The following is an 8,392-nucleotide window of genomic DNA, read 5'->3' as shown; positions in this document are numbered from 1 at the left end:
CATCCCACAGACTTGAGCTTTATCAACATTGGTGGTCTAGCAACAGTAGGAGAGGATGTTATTTGATTTTTATTTTAAAAATTTTTAGCAACAGTGCCTTTGACTTCTCTGCTATTCATGGTCATTTATGTGGATATTGCAGAATATTAAGGCAATTTATCATGGTATTTCAGATATATCTTAGTTCCTGAACTTTATCATTAGAATCAAAGTTATCTGTTGCTGTGTAGTGCCACAGAAGTTTTTGGTCTTTAACAGACAGTATTTTAAATGGTACATGCTCTTGCAAAAGAGAGTTTTGAGTGTTTCTTTTAAAAACACTACATTCTATGTCCATTATCCTGTTGGAAGAGCAGTGCCTTGATGTAACTCAGCCTTGCGCAGGACATGGTTAGTCAGACCTGAGACTGCATTAACTACACGAAGTTGATCCAATGGCAAGAGCTTGCACAGCATATTACAGCAGCCTTTCTGTTAGGTATTTCTCCTTAACTCCTGTGATTCAAAGAACAATGCAGTCCTACTAGCTGAGTAACTTCATGAACTATTTAGTGGAAAAATATTAAAATTGACTTCAACCAGTAGACCTTTGAAAGACTTCTCTGAGAATTTCTCTTAGTGGTGAATTTCATGTTATATCATCAAAAAAATTTCCAATGTTGCAGATATTCATTGCCTTCATTAGAGTGGGTTTTCATTTTTAGAAAAATACTTTTATTTTAGTTTCAGGGGTACCTGTGTATGTTTGTTTCCTGGATATATTGTGTGAGGCTGAGATTTGGGGTACAAATAATACCATCAATCAGGTACAGAGCATAGTACTCCATAGTTTGTTTTTCAATCTTTTTTTTCCCTTCTTCCTTCTCTCCTCTAGTATTTGCCAGTTTCTATTATTGTCATCTTTATGCACATGAGTACCCAATGTTTAGATCCTAGTTATAAGTGAGAACACATGGTATTTGGTTTTCAGTTTCCTGCATTAATTTGCTTTGGATAATGGCCTCCAGGTGCATCCATATCCCTGCAAAGGACATGATTTCATTCCTCAATATGGCTGTGTAGTATTTCATGGTATATATGCACAACATTTTATTTATCCAATCCACCATTGATGGGCACTCAGGTTGATTCCATGTCTTTGCTCTTGTGAATACTGCTGCTGTAAATGTGCAAGTGCATGTGTCTTTTTCCATTTTCGAGGGGTCTCACTTTATTACCCAGGCTGGAATGCAGTGGTACAATCATGGCTCACTGCAGCCTCGACTTCCTACATTCAAGCAATCTTCCCATCTCAGCCTCCCAAGTAACTGAGAGACTACAGGCATACACCATGATTCCCAGCTAATTTTTTTTTTGTGTGTGGAGATTGGGTCTATCTTTGCCAGGCTAGTCTTGAACTCCTGGGCTCAAGCAATTTTTCCACCTCGGCCTCTCAAAGTGCCAGAATTACAGCCATGAGCCATTGGTGCCTAGGAATTTGTTTACTTTTGGATATATACCCAGTAATGAGATTGCTGGGGTACATGGTAATTGCGTTTTACATTCTTTCAGAAATACCTGAACTGTTTTTCACAGTGGCTGAACTAATTTACACCCCACTAACAGTATATAAACATTCTCTTTTCTCCACATCCTCATCAGCATGTGTTTTTTGACATTTTAATAATACTTTTTCAAACATTCATTCCCAGTAACAGTATATAAATATTCTCTTATATCCACATCCTCATCAGCATGCGTTTTTTGACATTTTAATAATAGCTATTTAATAATGACTGGTATGAGATGGTATCTCATTGTTTTTTTTAAATTTCAATAGGTTTGGGGGGAACAGGTGTAGTTTTGTTACAAGAATATGTTTGTTAGTGGTGATTTCTGAGATTTTGGTGCACCCAACACCCGAGCAGTATACTCTGTACCTAATGTGTAGTGGTTTTGGTTTGCATTTTTCTGATGATTGGTGGTAATATGGGGCATTGTATTCATATGTTTGTTAACCATTTGTATATCTTTTTTGAGAAATGTCTGTTCATGTTTTTGTGAATTGTTTTAAATGGGTTTTTTTTTTTGCCTATTGAATTAAGTTCCTTATAGATTCTGGATATTAGACCTTTGTCAGATGCGTTGTGAATATTTTCTTATTAAATATTTTCTTTAATCGATCTTCAGTTAATTTTTATGCAATGTAAAATATAGCAGTCCAGTTTCATTCTTTTGCCTAGTCAGCTATCCCAGTACCATTTATTGAATAGGGAATCCTTGCCCCACTACTTATTTTTGTTGACTTTGTCAAAGATCAGATGGCTGGAGGTGAGTAGTTTTACTTCTGGGTTTTCTATTCTGTTCCATTGGTCTAAATGTCTGGTTTTGTGCTAGTACCATGCTGTTTTGGTTGCTGTAGCCTGATAGTACAGTTTGCAGTCGGGTAATGTGATGCCTCCAGATTTGCTCTTTTGCTTAGGATTGCTTTGGCTAGTTGGGTTGTTTTTGGTTCCATACGAACTTTAGAATTTTTTTCTAGTTCTGTAAAAAATGGATTTGACAGTTTGATAGGTATACTGTAGAATCTGCAGATGGCTTTGGGCAGCATGGTCATTTTAATGATATTGGTACTTCTAATCCATAAACACAGAATGTTTTTCCATTTGTTTATGTTATCTATGATTACTTTTAGCAGTATTTTGTAGTTCTCCTTGTAGAGATATTTTGCTTCCTTGATTAGATGTATTTCTAGGTATTTTATTTTTATTTTTGGCTATTGTAAATGAGATTGCATTCTTTATTTGGCTCTCAAATGTTATTGATATATAGAAATATTACTGACTTTTGGACATTGATTTTATTTCCTGAAATTTTACTGAAGTTATCAGTTCCTGAAGCCTTCTGGTAGAGTCTTTAGGGTTTTCTTGATACAGGATCATATTGTCTGCAAAGAGAGACAGTTTGACTTCTTGTTTTCCTATTTGAATGGCCTTTATTTATTTCTCTTCCATGATTTCTCTGACTAGCACCTCCAGTATTATGCTGAGTAGGAATGAGAGTAGGCATCCTTTTCTTGTTCCAGACCTCAGGGGGAATGGTTCTAGCTTTTGCCTACTCAGTACAATGTTGGCTCTGGGTGTGATGTAGATGGCTCTTAATATTTTGAGGTATGTTCCCTTGATGCGTAGTTTCTTAAAGGTTTTAATCATGTATGGATGTTAGATGTTATCAAAAGTTTTTTCTGTAAATTGAGATGATTATATATTTTTTGTTTTAAATCCTGTTCGTGTGGTAAATTGTATTTATTGATTTGCGTATGTTGAACCAACCACGCATATCAGGAATGAAGCCTACTTGATTGTGGTGAAGTAACTTTTCGGTACACTTTTGAATTTGGTTTGCTAGTATTTTGTTGAAGATTTTTGTGTCTATGTTCTTCAGGGATATTGGTCTGCAGTTTTCTTTTTTGTTGTTTTGTCTTTGCCAGGTTTCGGTATCAGGTTGATGCTGGTTTCATAGACTGAGTTAGGGAGGAGTTTCTCCTTTTTGATTTTTTGAAATAGTTTTATTAAAATTGGTACCAGGTCTTCTTGTAGTTCTGGTAGAATTCAGCTATGACTTTATCTAGTACAAAACTTTTATTGGTCAGTAGGTTTTTTATTAGTGATTCACTTTTCTGACTTGATAATGGTCTATTCAGTGTTTCAATTTCTTCCTGATTCAATCTTGGGATACTGTGTTGTCCTAATTGTATTCATAATTCAATCTTGGGAGATTGAATGTTTCATCAAAAGTTTCTGGTTTGTATGCATGGAAGTGTTCATAATAGTCTCCTGTGATACTCTGTATTTCTGTGGGATTGGTTATGTTGTCACCTTCATCATTTCTGATTGTGCATATTTAGAAATTCTCTCTTTTTTGTTATTCTAGTTATTTTTTCTTCCTTATCCTTTCAAATAGCCAACTTTTACTTTCATTGTTCCTTTTTTTTGTATGTAGTTTTGCAACTCAATTTTATTCAGTTTCACTCTGATTTGAGTTATTTCTTCTGCTAGTCTTGGGGTTAGTTTGTTCTTGTTTTTGTAGTTCCTCTAGGTGTAATAATGAATTATTAATTCAAGATTTTTCCAGCTTTTTGAGGAAGGCATTTAGTGCTATATACTTTCCTCTTAGCAGTGCTTTTACTGTGTCCCAGAGATTTCAGTATGTTATGTCTTTGTTTTCATTTATTTTAAATAATTTTCAGATTTCTGCCTTAATTTCATTGCTTACTCAAACATCATTCAAGATCAAGTTGTTTAAATTCCATGCAATTGTCTGGTTTTGCGATATCTTCTAGGAATTGATTTTGATTTTGATTCCACTGTGGTTCAAGTGTATGGTTAGTATGATTTCGATTTTTTGTTAGTTTATTGAGATCCAGTTTATGACTGAGCATGTGTCAGTCTTGGAGTATGTTCTGTGTGCAGATGAGACACTCTTAATTTGTCATTATATTCTCTGAAATACCAAATGGTACTAATAAAGCATTCATTTTTTATACTGTCACAAATTTATCCAATGTATGCATTCAGGAGGGATCTTACGAAATATCTGGAGAGATACTAAATAGAGTCCTCTTGATTTTTTGGGGGGTAGGGGGATGGGATCTTACTGTGTTGCCCATTCTGAAGTGCAGTGGCTATTCATGGGCATGATAATAGCTCACTGCAGCCTCAGACTTCTGGCCTTAAACAGTCTTCCCATGGCAGCCTCCCACGTAACTGGGACAACAATTACATGCCACCACAGCCAATTCTCTTGATTGTGTTTAACATGGAATAATCTTTTCAGCATATGGGTTCTAGGGATTTAGCTCTCTGCAAACTTTTTACTTTCCTTCTGGGTATTTATTTTAATTAGAGAATCAGCTTAAATTTTCAGTAGCACTCGAAGACTGCTTATCAGTTGTTTACCAGTTTAGATTGGGCTTGCAGTTATAGTACTTTCAGTTTATTATGCTCCTATCAGTTTATTTTTTGATAAGATGCCACTCTGGTTACCAGTTGTTAAGATAGCAAACATAGGCAAGGAATAAGCAAAATTTCCAGTAGTGAGAACTACTTTGAAGCAGTCGTATCCTCATCCTTCAATCCCATTATTCAAACTTATGAACTCAAGAGGAATAAAACATAATACAAATAATATTGAACTATGGATATTGAATTATATACTAACCCTAGTTATCAATAGTTTAAGTTTATCTAGTAGAAATATGTTTATTATATAAGGTATCAGTAACAAAAGAAAATGTTAAGAAATAGAATATAAGCATATCTTGTATTATTGTTGTTTGCTTTATTGTGCTTCACAGATATTGTGTTTCAAACAAATTGAGGGTTTGTGGCAACTCTGCTTACAGTAAGTCTATTGACAAAATTTTTCCAACAGCATGTGCTCATTTCATGTCTCTTTGTTACATTTTGGTAATTCTTATAATATTTCAAATTTTATTTTTAATATTATTAAATTGTTATAGTGAGCTGTGATAAGTAAACTTTGTTGTTTGCATTATAGTTGCTTGGGGGAACCTTGAACCATGGAGGCAGGACCCTCTACCAGCAAAAAGATTATAACTTGCTGAATACTTTTTTAGCAATAAAGTATTTTTAAATTACAGCATACATTTTGTTTTAATTTTAATTTATGTGGTACATAGTTAGGTTGCATGAGATACTTTGATGGAGAGATAAAATATGTAATCACATCAGAGTAAATGGGGTATCCATCACCTTAAATATTTTCTTTTATTTTACAAACTACCCAATTATACTCTTATAGTTATTTAAATACACAATTTAAAATGTAAAATTAAATTATTTTTGACTATAGTCACCTGTTGTGCTATCAAATAGTAGGTCTTATTTTTTCTATTTTTTTATACAACCATTAACCATCTCTACTTTTGTTCCAACCCCCATTACCCTTCCCAGCCTTTGGTCACTCTTGTTCTACTCTCTATCTCCATGAGTTCAATTGTTTTAATTTTTAGCTCCCAGAAATAAGTAAGAACACTTGAAGTTTGTCTTTCTGTGCCTGACTTATTTCACTTAACATAATGACCTCCAGTTCCAATCATGTTGTTGCAAATGACAGGATCTCATTCCTTTTTTCTGGCTGAATAGTACTCTATTATGTATATGTACCACATTTTCTTCATTCATTCATCTGTTGATGGACACTCAGGTTGCTTCCAGATCTTGAGTATTGTGAATTGTTGTGCAATAACACGGGAGTTCAGATATCTCTTTGGCATACTGATTTCCTTTCTTTTGGGTATATACCTAGGAGTGGGATTGCTGGATGATACGGTCACTCTATTTTTTGTTTTTTGAGGAACCTCCAAACTGTTCTCCATAGTGGTTGAGACTAATTTACAGTCTCAACAATGGTACACAAAAGTTCCAGCATTTGTTATTTCCTGACTTTTGAATATAAGCCATCTTAAGTGGGGTGAGATGATACCACATTGTAGCTTTAATTTATGTTTCTTTTATAATCAGTGATACTGATATGTTTTGGCTGTGTCCCCATTCAAATCTGATCTTGAACTTCCATGTGTTGTGGGAGGGGCCAGGTGGGTGGTAATTGAATCATGGGAGCAAGTCTTTACTGTGCTGTTTTCCCGATAGTGAATAAGTATCAAAAGATCTGAGGGTTTTACAAAGAGGAGTTCCCCTGCACAAGCTCTCTCTCTCTTTGCCTGCTGCCATCCATGTAAGATGGGACTTGCTCTTCCTTGCATTCCATTATGACTGTGAGGCTTCCACAGCCAAGTGGAATTTTAAGTCCAATAAACCTCTTTCTTTTGTAAATGGCCCAGTCTCAGGTATGTCTTTATCAGCAGCATGAAAATGAACTGAAACAGTAAATTGGTACCTGCAGAGTGTGGTGCTGCTGAAAAGACCCAAAAATGTGGAAGTGACTTTGGAACTGGGTAACAGGCAGAGATTGGAACAGTTTGGTGGTCTCAGAAAAAAACAGGAAAATGTAGGAATGTTTGGAACTTTCTAGAGACTTGTTAAATGGCTTTGACCAAAAGCCTGATAGCAATATGAACAATAACATCCAGGCTGAGGTGGCCTCAGATGGAAATGAGGAACTTGTTGGGAACTGGATCAAAGGTGACTCTTGTTATTTTTTAGCAAAGAGACTGGTGGCATTTTGCCCCTGCCCTAGAGATCTGTGGAACTTTGAACCTGAGAGATGATTTAGGGTATTTGGCAGAAGAAATTTCTCAGCAGCAAAGCATTCAAGATGTGGCTTGGTTGCTGTTAAAGGCGTTCAGTTTTATAAGCAGAATATAAAAGTTCAGAAAAATTTGTAGCCTGACAATGTGATAGAAAAGAAAATCCCATTTTCTGGGGAAAAATTCAAGCCCCCTGGCTATAGAAATTTGCCCGAGTAGTGAGAAGTGGAATGTTAATCCCCAAGACAATGGAGAAAATGTCTTTAGAGCATGTCAGAGACCTTTGTGGCAGCCCCTCCCATCACAGGCCTAGGAGAAAAAAGTGGTTCTGTGGGCCGGGCCCAGGGTCCCTGAGCTGTGTGTAGCCTAGGGACTTCGGGCCTTATGTCACAGTCACTCCAGCTGTGGGGCTGAAAGGGGTAAATGCAGAGCTCAGGCTGTGGCTTCAGAAAATGGAAGCCTCAAGCCTTGGCAGCTTCCATGTGGTGTTGAGCCTGCAAATGCTCAACAGAATCATTTCTGTTGCACAGAAGTAAAGAATTGAGGGTTGGGAACCTTTGCCTAGATTTCAGAGGATGTATGGAAATGCTTGGATGCCCAGACAGAAGTTTGCTGGAGGGGTGGAGTCCTCATGGAGAATCTCTGCTAGAGCAGTGTGGAAGGGAAATGTGGGGTGGGAGCCCCCACACAGAGTCCCTACTGGGACATCACCTAGTGGAGCTTTGAGAAGAGGGCCACCATCCTCCAGACCCCAAAATGCAAGATCCACTGACAGTTTACACAGTGCTATTGGAAAAGCTGCAGACACTCAATGTCAGTCTGTGAAAGTATCCAGAATGTAGGCTATACCCTGCAAAGCCACAGGGGTAGATTTTCCCAAGACCACAGGAACTCACCTCTTGCATCAGTGTGACCTGGATGTGAGACATGGAGTCAAGGGAGATCATTTTGGAGCTTTAAGATTTGACTGCCCTGCTGGATTTCAGACTTGCATGGGGCCTCTTTGTTTTGGTCAGTTTCTCCCATTTGGAATGGCTGTATTTATCCTATGCCTGTGACCCCACTGTATCTAGGAATAACTAATTTGCTTTTGATTCTACAGGTTCATAGGTGAAAGGGTCTTGCCTTGTATCAGATGAGACTTTGCACTGTGGGCTTTTGAGTCAATGCTGAAATGAGTTA

This window comes from Callithrix jacchus, chromosome 4 (assembly GCF_049354715.1).
Source record: "Callithrix jacchus isolate 240 chromosome 4, calJac240_pri, whole genome shotgun sequence".
NCBI lineage: Eukaryota > Metazoa > Chordata > Mammalia > Primates > Cebidae > Callithrix > Callithrix jacchus.
The sequence above is the reverse complement of the archived record's forward strand: the minus strand, read 5'-3'. Positions refer to the sequence as shown.